A 13,840-nucleotide genomic window follows, 5' to 3' on the forward strand; every position below is an offset into this window, starting at 1 on the left:
TATTAGTTTGGGAACTGTTCTTTTGATATTTTAGGTGTTTTTAATAACAGGCATTTGGTGAATGGGGATGCACATGGAATCAGTGTTTTGTGGCTAATATCTTCCTGGCTTTAAAAGCTTGGGAGTTTATATGTGACTTTCTACAGTTCTGGATATATATTTTTTTTCTTTCTAAGATACATAATTTGAAAGAACTCTTCTGCTGTTCTTTGCAGTGGCTTCTACCCTACTTTTTTTCATACTTATGTACCAGTTTTGGTGGAAAGGAATTTCCCGATGAGCAAGAAAGGCAAATGTGTCTCCATAGCCAGGAATCTCTTTGGGATTTGGAAAGGTCAGGTTGCAAACCACTTTGCTGCCTGCACCAGACTTTTGAATGTGGATTGCCTGATGAATTTTTAATCTATAAGGAAACCTTGTCTTCTATTTCCCTTCTAAATGGTGTTCATGAAGTCCCACCTTATGCAGGTAACTTGCCCCTACCTGCAGAATTCCTCAGAGGACATGGAATATAAGGATGTTCTTCTGCCACTGACTCCATTCCTATGGCACGCACTGAACAACCCTGTGGTTAGTAAAAGCGGGTTCTCACTGCCAAATCATTGCCATTACGTATAAGATGTTTCTTACCACACAAACAAAAAAAGAGAAGCAGCTGATATGGTTCCTTGTATTTACACTGAATAGTATACAATAAAAATGTATTTATTTTTTTTTTTGAACACAGATTTTTTTTTTAATATGGCATTTGCTAGCAATAAGTCAGGGTATTTGACTCAGGGTCAAAAGAGAGACCTCAGCGACATGATCTTTGCCCTACAAGTATCCCATCAAAAATAAGATGAACAATAACAGACAGGGGCGTGTGAAAAGTTTTCATCAAAGATGTGGCTCCTCATTCTTCTTACCATACACTTTCAGAAAAATTCAGACAGAGACAGCTGAGTTCCTAGAGTGACTTTAAAAACACCCTAATTGTTGACATCTAATTTGTCCTCTCTTTAGTGTGGACACACGACTTGACACAAAGCATCTAAGGCTGTCAGGAGAAGAAAGTAACTCCTCTAGCTTGTCTGTGGCAAATATGTTGCCTATGGACTTTGAAATTGGAAACACTGGGAAGATTTGGTAAAAAAAAAAGAGAGGAAAGCTGTATCCCAGTTTTTCTGGGCTCCTAGAGAAGGGAGAGAGCTGTTTGCTTTCAAATGTGTGTTATGCAAAGAAAACTGGTGGATCTGCAAAACACCCATCTTATTAATACAGTTATTGAGAATCCAGGGTGAAACAGAGACATACCTCTCTGCATATATAGAAGAAAAAATCTCAGACAGATGGAACACCTCTAGGGACAGGAAAAGGGGGTGACATGGCTGTGTGTGGCGTGTAGGACTTCCACTGTATTTGGAGTCAGACAGCTGTCGGAACCCAAGGTGTCCCTCAGACACTCTTGGATGTTCCGGGTCCAGGGCAGAAGCCTCTGAGACCCTGGCAGGCAGCCAGAAACCCCTGTGGTCTTGAGTTTGACCCATGGAACAATTTACCAACCTTGCAGGAAGAACAAGAAATCACAAAAGTTTAGATATTATAATAGAAGTAATCACAAAGTAAAAGGTAGGATTTTTGAGTGCTGTACATGGGGGTTTTAGGCCTTGTACAGAGGGGTCTAAGTTTTGTACATGGGGGTCAGAGGTTCTAAGATGGAGGGATTTGGGCGTGCCCTGTCCTCCTTCTTTCTTCTTCCTATTCCCCATGTTCTTGGTGGTGTTGGCACTCACAGATTGGTTTAGAGTAGAAAGTCACTGTTCAACATAGGTAATAGGCATTGGGGAAAAACTATAAACATCTAATACGTAATGTGTGATATAAAATATGGCACCAGCCCCTCAGGAGGGAGAGACAGAGACGGAGACGGAGACAGAGACAGAGACAAAGGAAGACGAAGGAAGACGAAGGGAGATGGAGAGAGACGCAGAGGGAGAAGGAGTCAGGGACAATGTCAGGGAGTCTGTGTGCCTTGAGATAACATGCAATAAACTGCCTTGAGACCAGATGACTGAAGACTACTGAGTCTTTCTTTGAAGGCACGGGTTGGAGGAGAGACTTTACCACCACCCGGAGTCACCCCAATCTGGGGGAAGGCTCCGGCAGACAGCCATGAAAAAAGTGCTGTGACATCTGAAATATATCACATCCTTATGGAATGGTGTCCACATATCTCTGGTTTTTGCACTGTGGAGGTTTCAGTGTGTGTCACTAAAGCTGTACTAAAGTAAAGTATGACTTGCAACTGGGAAAAAAGTCAAGAGAGAAATCATAGTAGCTTTGGCCACTTGTGCGATTTTACATAGGGGTAAAAACAAAAGAAGGTACAAGGCATAAATGATTTTGCAACACTTCTCCAACACTTTTTCTCTGCCTACAGAGAAGCTAGTAGAATTAGCAAATGGAGGAGGGATACTTAATAGAGGATGAGAGGAGGATATTGCACAAGCATAATTTTTTTCCTTAACTAGTGGAGACAGTGGAGTAAGACAGCAAAGCTGACTGCTAAGAACAGTCTAGTGATGAGGGAGAAGATGCAATTGCAATTAAACTAGCTTGTGATTCTGAGAAAACTATTTGTGAGAAGTGGATGAACAAAGAGGAAACAATAGTCTGTTTGCTCTCTTACATTTTGTTGTCACACCAGGTACTCAGAGAATTGGCCAAAATTATCACTTTTAACACCCAAATTCCAAGATTGTTCCATGCAAAAGAGGAAACCTGTAGCCCTGTAAAACACATGTTTTGGGCAAAATGTACTCTGTGTGTGGCAGCAATGACAATCCAATTATTTATACCCAGAGAGGGAAAGTACTGTGTTATATTTAGTTATGTTGTTAGAAAGGAGCACCGATATTCACAGTTCTTTATTAATTGTGCATTTTAAGATAGTTGATTTCCTGTTGTTTTAGGAATAACAAGGGAATAACTGCCTCAGCAATACTTCTGCCAGCTCAGTGTGTGTGGGCATGTTAAAAAAAAAAAAATCCATCGTGGTATGGCATTGCTGAAAATGTCTCTTGAGCCTCTTGTGTTCAGGCTATATTATCCTGTGTGGAATGATTCCAAAGAGAAGAGTGCTCTTGCTGTCTGAATTGCCCTTTGCTCCTCTTCTAAGTTTCATTTCTGTCAGATATCCTTTGATCAGATAATTTGCTCAGGACATGAGATAATGCATCAAAGAATCTATTTGGGAATAGAGTTCACGGGTTTTAGAGTGTGAAATGCCTGCTAGAGAAAGGTTACTTTCTTTTGCCTAGGTTCACTCCACTGATTATAAGAATGACAAGAGAGGCAGCACAGCTGAATAAACTCAACCTCAAGCCAGATGTAGATGCCTTTAGCTGAAGAAGAGAAGGACCAGATTGTCTGAAACCATCCAGCAGTTTTACTTCTCCAACAGGAAGTTGTTAGTTTTTAGGACAACTTCTTCAGCATGGCATTTCTGATCCCACATAACACACAGAGCACTGGAAATCCTCTGAGCAATTAAAAAAAGCCCATCACAGCTAAGCCTGGATCCCAGTGACTGGCAAAACTACCAAAACTAATTTCAAACCTCAGCCTTCCCAAACTATGGTAAGATGAAGTCCATAAAATGCCCTACAATTGAGGTCTCTTTTTGTCTGTGATCATGGTGATCTTCTGTGAGGAGAACTAATGAAATGTTCAGAGAAAATGCTTAAGAGCCATCGTGACAATATCTGAACAGGTGAAATATTTTTCAGATGCAAACACAATTACGTAAAGTCTTAAGACTAATATTTACTTAAGGAAATAAAATGCAGCACAAGTATTTGCTGTACAAATTAAAGATTACATCAACAATTTTTAAGAAGCAGATTAAAAGAAAGAATATTATCCATAATTTTATAGATATAATTGTAACTTGATTATCATCATGTCAACATAACTGCTAAAATAAATGAGCTCTGATTTGAAATTATAAAACATATTAAGCATGGGTTTGAAAACTGATATTGTGTTCCAAGTCTAAATGGACCTTATAGAAAGCTATATTAAGAACAGGTGTTGTAAAAAAAATCTTAACACTATGTTAGAAAGCAAATATGTATCTGTCCTGCTCTAAGCCATTGCCATGAAGTAAAGAATCTAACAAATTTTGGAAATCAATCCCTGATATGAAAATATTCCCTCTTGAAGAAAATCAGCTGTAATCCTGGATATATTAGAGTCAGAGCAAAACAGTGCCCATCACATACCAAAAATAATGTTTTAATATTGTCTTTAGAAATAAAAAAAAAAAAATAGAAAAGTCTTTATTTCTCCTCATAGCACAGTAGAATAGGAAACTATGTAATGCAACAGGATATGGTATGGGTGCCAATTAGTGAGAAATGGGAACTGAAATCTGTGTAACTTAACGTTGTTTATTAAAGTATTTGATAAAATATGGTACTAGTACTAGGATTTGATGAGAACTGTAGTTTCACTTGATGGCAAAAAAACAGGCTTGGTCCTTAAATAACTCAAAAAATTCCCTTTGATACCACTTGCAATACAAGTGTAGATATAGTGTAGTGTGGCATTAGGGTTTTTGGAAATGTGGTTGCAGGACGGATGTGTGGTTGGGCTGAATTCCCCTAAAAGCCCTGTCTTTCAGGAGGTGTAGTGGTCAGGACATTAAGCCTCATTCCATAATGGGCTAGAGGAAGGTCAGTAGCTGTCAGTACAATGAGTACAGGTGGGGATCTACCAGTGGATGCTGCCTGGATTTTTGTGTGTGCTGCCATGCCATGAAAGGCAGCCTCTTTCTTCTGCTCGCAGCAGGACAGGGCTCACCCCAGAAAGTAAAAAAGGAGCAATATTGCATGGCTTATCAGCTGGTGATCAGCTGTCCAACATCTTCCTCCAGCCCCTGGTGCTTGATTTCTTGCACCATTGATTTAATATATGTAATATTGTGTAATGTTTTAATTCTGGCTTTTCCGACCTCTTTACTTCCTTTTTTTCCTGGCATGTGTCTCCAGCTAATATTGCAATGTGGCTTCTTTGTCCTTTTCCCATCACTGATGTTGGTGTGGTGTGATGCAGGCAAGATTTGGTGGAGCAGCATACACTGCTGTACTAATCACAGCTCAGAGAGAGAGAAGTGGGTTTTATTTCTCAGTTTTGTTTGTCAGATTATTGATTGTGACTTTATTTTGCAGAGAGAGGAAGGAAGGAAGGAGGGAGGGAGGGACGGAGGGATCTACCTCACAGAGCTGTAGGTGCTCCTGTGACAGGTGAAGGCAATAATGTGATATTTGTCTAGACACATTCTGGAGATAATACACCCTGATTTTCATTTCTGAAGGGGAAATTTTGAAGACTCTGCTCTTTTGTATGAAAAGAAGTACTTGATGATATTTAAGATGAGTTTTTGCCTTTAATGACTCAGAAATAATTTTTTCCTGGGGTAAAGAAGGATGTGATCTGGCAGGGTGTCAGCTGCTTGACAAACACTGCCCTTTCTGGTGTTAATTCCCTGAAATACTCCAGAAAGCAGTGAAAAGGAGAAGAATGTTGCCATTCACCTACACACACATGGGTGGTCATGCTGCACAGCCAGCACTGTGGAGCAAACATTGACCCCTGCCTTTGTGACAGCTGAGGGGACCTTGCTCCAGAGAATGGAGGACACTCCTGCTCTGCCATCTGGCTCCAGCCCTTCAGCTTCCCCAGCCATCAGCACTTCTGGGACCTGCTCCTGGGGCAGTTGGCTTCAGCCACAACACTCCCTTTGCCACAAAGAGCAAAGAAAAAAAAAACCAATTTGCTCTCTGAACATTTGCATCAGAATAATAAGAAAGCTGGCTGGCCCCCAAGGCTGACAGACATCCCTGCCACCTCCACCCAGGCTCCCTTCAGACTTCATCCTTCTGATCCCAAAGGCAGTGGCAGAGGAAAGAGCAGCTGGAGACTCCAGCCTGTTTGCTCCCACAGGTACCTCACTCACCTCCTGTCTTGTTTGGGATCTGTGTTTGTTCTGGTGACTTTGCAGAGGCTGAAGGATCATTAAACCTGCTACTTTGACTCCTCTAAGCCACCAGAGTCAAAGGGCCCTGAGCTCTTCAAGCAAATGCTTGACCACAGCATCGCCTCCAGAAAGACCTCCAGGTTTAACCTACAACCCCAAGACAAACACATCCACATGGCTCTGTTTTGTCAGTCAGGGGCTCATTTCCAGCACTCATTGTTCTTACTTTTAACAACTTCTCCCATGGCAGTGGCCTGGATTTGCTTCCAGTCTTTGGTTTCCCATCTCATTTCTGTGCTGGAGTGAAGAGCCTTGTTAGAGTGGCAACCTCCTGTCTCCTCTCCCTCAGCCACCCATTTGATGGGCTTTGTGTTTCATTGAAACATGTTTCTGTTTTTTGTGAACTTTGACTTTTCATTGCATTTCTTGTTTTTCTGCAGCTTGAGGAATTATTGGCATGGCCTACTGTTCTTCACCTGTACAGCAGTGCAGCTGAGGGTGGAATAGAGCCCAAATTCAAAGGCAGTTCAATGAATGAGTCAGTACAACAGGACTGATGTGCTTTAAATGTGCAGAATCAGGTTCTTTGCCTCTACTCCATCTGAGGAGTGACATATCAGACAAATTTAAAGTCTATAAACACTAGTGTCTATTCTTAGCAGGGCATTGAAAGTGCTGTCTTCATTGCATTGTTAACAGACTGGCTCTTCCCAAAAGGTTAAGTGAGAAATGGAAAAAGAAGAACAGAAAGGTAGGCAGACATACAAAATCCTGGTAAACCCACCTTTAAGACCAGGTGACTTGCATAAAAAAGCCTAAATTAGGTTAAATGTTGTAGAAACTGTTTTGTGAGAAGGACAGGCCAGAATTCAGCTTTTCCTCCATCATCTTTATAATTTTACCGTACCTCAGGAAAAACAGGTCCCCAGTTTTGTTATTTTAAAAATGCAAATAATCTGCTCTTGTGACCAGTAGACAGTTTTTTAAAAGAGTCTTAAGTATAAATAGTCTAAATGTTCTTGGTTGTACAGGAAGCTTTTAATTTTTTTTAAGTGTGCTAATTCATGCTCTATGTGGAAACAAGGCAATGTTGCCCTTGTAAAGACAAATATTTATTTTATTATTGAAAGCGCAGGGTTTCAAACATTCAGCCTTTGAGGTCTGGGATTGCTGAGATATGTTTTAAGATCGTATTCTGAATGGTTAAGAGATTAGAGGCTTAGTTTTCTAGAGAACTTATTAAGTTTCTCTGGAGTGTGAATGAGGAGTTGTAATCCCTTTCATTCTCGTCTTTGCATGTGTTTGTATTAGCGGGATCTGTCCAAGTCTGCTATTCTGCAACAAGCAGGATTAACAGGCTGTCTGCTCCTGCTGTACCTCAGCTGGGGTGCAGAAATGAGCATGTTTGTGTGTTTGGCACACAGCAAGACGAGGAGTGAAGGACTGCTGATGCATGTGCAGCTGTGTCCCTCCTCTGTCCTCCCTCCCAAATCCTCAGGAGATTTCTTAGGAGCAAAAAAGCTACTGAGCAATGTTTAGACCTTCTCTGAGTGACTGTTTTAGGGGCTGGCTAATCTCAGCAGTGGTTGTTTCCCTTGTTTCAATCAGTTTTATTTTATTTCCCAAAGTAGGTCACCTCAGAATTTGTGTTGTCGCACATCTCCCTGAAAAGTTGTCTTTGTTTAATGCCTGTTGTTAGGATTTAGTTTATTTTGGCTGTGGGAGAGGAAACAACAGATGATTACAGACATTCACGGAGGAATTTACAAGACAACTTGTCTGTGAACGAAAAGAAAGTTTGGGATTACTTTTCTTGCCCTAGTGGTTTTCACTCCCACTCAGTGTATAATTCATCAACCTTGATAGAAAGGAGCATTGCCCTTACAGCTCATAAGACTGCTCTAGAGAAAGTATTGGGGTTTTAAAGTTTTGTGGGTTTTGTGGTTTTGTTTTAGTGGTTTTTTTTTTCTTTTTAAATGGACCAGATTGGGCATTTATTTAATTTTAGGGGAGGGAAGGAATCCCAGTTTTCTTGCATGATACTCATGTAATCTACACAGCAGATGCAATCCAAACTGTGCTCTGCTTTCAGAACATCAGAACCATGGCAAAGGAAATGCATGTATGTATTCACATATGCATGGATCCACAAGAAATATGACATTGTTAAAAAGCTGTATCTTTCCCTTGACCATTTCATTTTTGAGAACTTCCACCCATGAGCACAGGAGGTTAGAAAAGAAAGCAGTTGGAATGAGAACCACATTGAATGAATACATTGGCAACACAACACACATCACCAACTCAAAATTCAGCAGACATTTACCTTTTACTTTGTTCTCTGCATTCCATACAGAGATTTTCACCCAGATTCCAATCTGCTGGAATAAAAAATGCGAGTGCATGTGAGGTAAGAGCGCTCGGTTTCCCCATTTGCGCTGATCCCCCACCCAAACACCTGGTTTTCCTCGCGGGGCCACGTGGGGTTTTCCTGGAATCACAGCTGGAAGGGTCTCAGTGGAGCATGCACGCAGAGGTGCTTCCTGTGCCTGCGAGCTCCTCGCATGGGCTGCCCAGGCCCGTCCACCCACACAGCCACAAAAGCAGAACAAGCCGTGAAAATACAGAGATGCTGAGGCAGTTACTCAGTGACACAATGGAAAATGTTGTACAGGGTATGGCACACTTCCAAATAAGCACAGCCAGGAGTTGCAGGGATGTGGGGAAATTATCCTAAATTATCCATGGTGAGACTGGTGGAGGGCATCCCTTCCTAATGGGAATGTTGCTAGCAGTGGAAATCATTTCAGAATATTTGGGTTAATTCTGTCCCTGAAATCTGGGGGGATTTAATTTAGATCTGCAATTTGGACCCACAATACCAGATATACCTCTGATATATATATTACAAATGTTTTTAACTTTACTACCTCCTTGGGATTAATCAAGTCTATTCATTTCTAAATAAGATTCCTTGCCAGTTACTTTTATTTTTTCCCCAGCCAGTATCAGACTCCAGTAAGTTATCTGGACTGTTTATGTCCTCATGGCTCCTAAATGTATTTGTTCCTGTATTACCCCCCAACAGCGTGTTTTAATTGTTTCTGAGAATCTTATCTTTCGGTTCATGACTATGGCTTTGTGTGAAGCCAGTCCAGTATGGTCTTGCCCAAGCAGAAGGCATCCATTTGGCACGCTTCTTATTCCCACTGGAAGGATGAAAATATTTGGAAAGCCATTAAAAGGAAAGGAAGTCCTGCAGGGGAGAACATCCCCTGCTCTAGCCCTGAGCATTTTCTGAGTCATATTTTGTAGAAAATATTAACTTTCTGCTGACCACTGTCAGCCTGAGAAAGTGTCCAAAAAGGGTGTCCTAAGGCTGTTACAGCGATTGGTGGGGTTTCACCGGGGCTGTGCTGAGGTCCAGCTGTTGAACACAAGGTTGGCTGCGTGGCTGGGCTGCCTTTGGCACTGTGTTCAGACACAGGCAGGGGTTTTACTCTGCTGAGGGGGAAATGTTTTATCTATTCGAGCCAGGTCTTATAAGCTCTCAGAGACAAGTATTATACCCTCAGCTATCTCAGGTGGCATAAAAGTAGCAGGATGGCTTCTGTGACAGTGTTGGAAACAAAAAGGTTTTAGTAAAAGGCAAAATAAAAAAGCTCTTTACAGAGAAAAACTGAGCCGGGGCAAGAATCACAGAATCACAGAATCATGAGGTTGGAAGAGACCTCTAAGATCATCAAGTCCAACCTATCCCCTAACACCTCAACTAGACTATAGCACCAAGTGCCATGTCCAGTCTTTTTTTAAACACATCCAGACATGGTGATTCTACCACCTCCCTGGGAAGACAATTCCAGTAAGAGGTTCTTGCTCCTGCTAAAACACTTCACAAAACCGATTTACTTCTTTTGTTCTCTTCTTTTTCTGGTGAGTTGCTTAGGTGGGACTTTTTGACTTCTGTCCAATTAGCTATCCTTAAGTTTGAGGTGAAGTCTCCAAGGTCCTATGAGGTGTCTTTTAACCAAATTGAGGAGAGAAATTTCTGGGCTTTTGTCCTTTTTAAGGAGACAAAGGGTAGCTTGTTTACTTTGTCAACAGGGGGCACATTCCTACATCGGGGTGTAGCTGAGAAAAGAGAGGTCTGTGAGGCTGGTCACTGCCTGCACTCACACCTCAGCAACAGGCTTTGCCAAAAGGTGATGGACTTTGAGCCAGGGACAGGGTCCTGAGGTGAATTAGCCTGAGGCCAACAACAAGAAGCAGCAGCAGAGCTCGGTCTCCTCCCAGCTGGCAGTGGTGCTTGCTTTGAGAGTGTTTTACATGGCCTTTCCTCAAGTGCTGAAAGCAATTATCTCTAATAATTATCCAGTAAAATAGTAGTGTAGCAGTAATTTAATGTGATTGCTTTGGTTCTCTGTCTGCTTCTCATCTGTTGCCAGACTGGATGTGAATTGAGGTTGCCCAGAACAAAACAATAACATACAGATGGAATTGTACCAGTTACATTGACTTTATTTTCTGTTTTCCTGTCAGCTCTCAGGAGTTTATATTTTCTGATTATTATCCTGTTTCTATTCAGATGTGAAAAACCTTTGAATTACACCGTTAGAAGCAAGATAAAACACTTTCAAGTATGTTTGCAGGATGATTTTTAAACTTGTAGACTAAGAAATCCTGTTCTTTTCTCAGATTCACAATCGTGTACAGTTTTCTCAAAATGAGACACATTTTACTGTTCTAACCTATAAATAATCATTGCTTTGGTAAGCATTTGAAAAGGTTAAAGAGAATAATATTTTTATGTGTTAGTGTTTATGTAAAAGACCTGGTGGATGCTGGTGGAGGTTCCCACCCTCCAGGCAAGTAACTGAGGTCACAAAGGTGTCAGTGGGACTGCCTCAATAAGGAATTTACAGACTCAAGACCTCAGTGTTCTACAAAGTCACCACAAAGGTCAGCATAAACAGTCTCTGAGTAGCTAATGAAATAACATAAAACCAATCTCATCCTCGTGTAAAAAAAAAAGACAATAATGTGGTTGTGGAAGGAAAAAAAAAGGTGTGTTTTTTTTTACGCACCGTGGAAGAAATATGAAGAAGGAAAGCTGCAGTCTAGATCTGAATCAAGATCATTAACAGTCAACAAGATCTTATTTACATAAGTGAAATCTAAACCAGGACTTAAAAGGGAAATAACCCAGAAATCTCATAAATTTTGGGTAACCCCTGGCCTGGGAGACAGCCTGTTCAGTCAGTTTACATATCTACTATATATTTGGAAATGTTAATTGAGGAGTTCTTGTAGCACTAGAGGGAATGTTGGTCCAAGCCAGGGAAGAATTTGTTAGGTCCATATTTTAAGCATGTCAGCAAATGGTGTTATCAAAACTCTATTGTGTTAAGAATGTTTACTATCCTTTTAAAAGCATCTTAAAAGAATGTTTTCATAGTGACTGTGGTAGACATAGACACTCAAACTTAGTCATAATTGTATCCAAACAAGCACTGTCTGCTTTTGATTTAGCTAAATAAAAATGTGACCTTATTGTTTTAGGTCAGCTTTGAAGAATTAAAATAAACATATTTTATTTACCAAGGGAAGAGTTCAAAATGTTTTAGTAGGATTTTCATTGTATACCAGGTTTAGGGCAGTAAAGAGGAAGCGCTTTGCAGTTTATGTGATAATTTCATTCATTATGAGATGTAGTTAGGGGAAGACACTTGCCTTCAAACCCCCCCCCCCATGAATTCTGGGAATGCAGGAAATGTAAGGCAGTCTTATCTAGAATTTCTGTAATGTCTCTGCCATCTCAAGAAATGTCTTTGGTTCTTTAGCCTGAGGAAAATATTATGAAGTTGCAGACAAGGTGAGAAAAATTTATTTAAAAGTCTCAAGCCAAATCCACTGATCAACCAGAGGATCAGATCCTAATATGGTGCTAAAGTACCTGCAGATAACAGGGTAGGCTTTATTCTTCAGTAGTACCCTAAGAGGATGATGGGAATAGCTAGCTGTTTCACCAGAAAAAATAGGGCCAGAAGTGAGAGCTCTTGAACCTACATAAACTCCCTAGGTGGTCACCTTTGAGCAGATGATGAGCAGTGACATTTCCTGTGATTATCCAGTTCTGGTTGTTCTCAGTGTGATATCTCTGTATGGTCAAAGCTTTTGTCTTTTAAAAGAGAAAAATACACAGTTGTGTGCAACTCTTAGGCTACAGTGTCAGCCAGGTTTTAATCTTGTGAGGGGCATTAGACATAATCTTTGTATTGTGGGCTGGTTAGGGCAGTTCCCTTCTCTGGTGAAGAGATTTCTGCTGAGGCCACCATGAGCTTGTGGCTCTCATGCTAAGAGTCAGCATCCCAGCTCTGTAGGAATGGGCTTCTCCAACAAATAATACTGTAATACCAGTGATAAATCTGTAGTGCTTTAAATTGTGTGGATGGTTTATAGTTCTTTCAATATCAGATACAGAGATGTTTCTGGTATTGAAGAGCTATCATTAGGAACACCTCTTTCTCATAAAAGCATTGAAATTCTTGAAGAAATAGGTGCTGAAGAGTGATAAACACACAACATACTAAAATCTGAGTGTATTCACTTTATTAGTTCATATTAGTGCATTAAAACTAGAAACACAGATGCCTGTGGCATGCACAGACTCCGTGGTTGCTTTTGTGCTGTTTTAAAGTCACTCAGCATTAATCCATAACAGACTTAGGCTAAGAACTTTGTCTATGACTTCCCACAGCTGAGGATGCTCAAATATGAATCCCAGTGTAACATGAGATCAATTTGTGCAAGATGGATTTCCGGCTTTCAACATCAGCCATTTATTTTTTTTTCTTTAATTCTTGTAGGCCCTCTGCTTCAAACTCTGGGTAGGTTCAAGCTGAGACCCTGCCTTCATTTTTAATCTGATGAGTGGTTGTTGTTTTTTTCTGAGACACCACAGAAGCTGCTGCACCCAGACCAAGAGCTGAGAGGCTTAAAGAGCAGGAAAATAAACCATGGCAGCCTTTAAGAAAACAAAAGCATTGTCACTCTGAAGGACAAAATGTGCTTCAGCCAGGAAGGACCTAGACTCCAAAGTATGAGTGTGAGTAATAAGGGAAAGAAGTGGCTTTTCTGAGAACTTCCAAGGACTTTAAAAAGGCAAGAAACTGCTTGTTGTTGCTCATTAAATCAAGAATATCCACATATAACCACAGGAGTGACCCCCCAACACTGCCAGGAGCTGGTGGACGCTCCAGGCCATGGGAAGGAGGAGGGAGAGGCAGGAAGGGCAACGGGTACACAAGGCCCCACTGGCCCAAGCTCATGAAAAGAAGTTTCTAAATTCTCTCTTTTAAGTAAGGAAGGCATGGCAGTAGAGGTTGTTTGAGAGGGAATATGCTGCTTCTCACAGGTATGAAGATTTTTGTAGGTTCAGCTCAATGATGTGTATTGGAGAGAGAATGCAGGGGGATGCTCAGGAACAGCACAAGGCCACATGGAGCAGCCACTTCCACCAGGTTTATTTCAGACCCTGGGTTGGATGAGGTCCAGGAATACCCTGAGAGGAATTTTTGGGGTGTGCTCCATACTTGTAAGTGACACAGGGTCCCTCTCTTGTGGCACCCTCTCTTGAACTCTGATGGTATCTACAGGCACACACACACAAAAAAAAGGACTTATACAAATCCAAATGCAAAAAAAATGCACCAGCTAAAATTTGTGTGGAGTTAATCAAGCCTGTACCGAAGTCACAGGGTTTATACCACGGAGCTGTTATTGGCTCTGGCAGGGAAATGAGCACGGATACAGTCAGAC

The sequence above is a fragment of the Vidua chalybeata genome, chromosome 2, assembly GCF_026979565.1.
Source record: "Vidua chalybeata isolate OUT-0048 chromosome 2, bVidCha1 merged haplotype, whole genome shotgun sequence".
Taxonomy (NCBI): domain Eukaryota; kingdom Metazoa; phylum Chordata; class Aves; order Passeriformes; family Viduidae; genus Vidua; species Vidua chalybeata.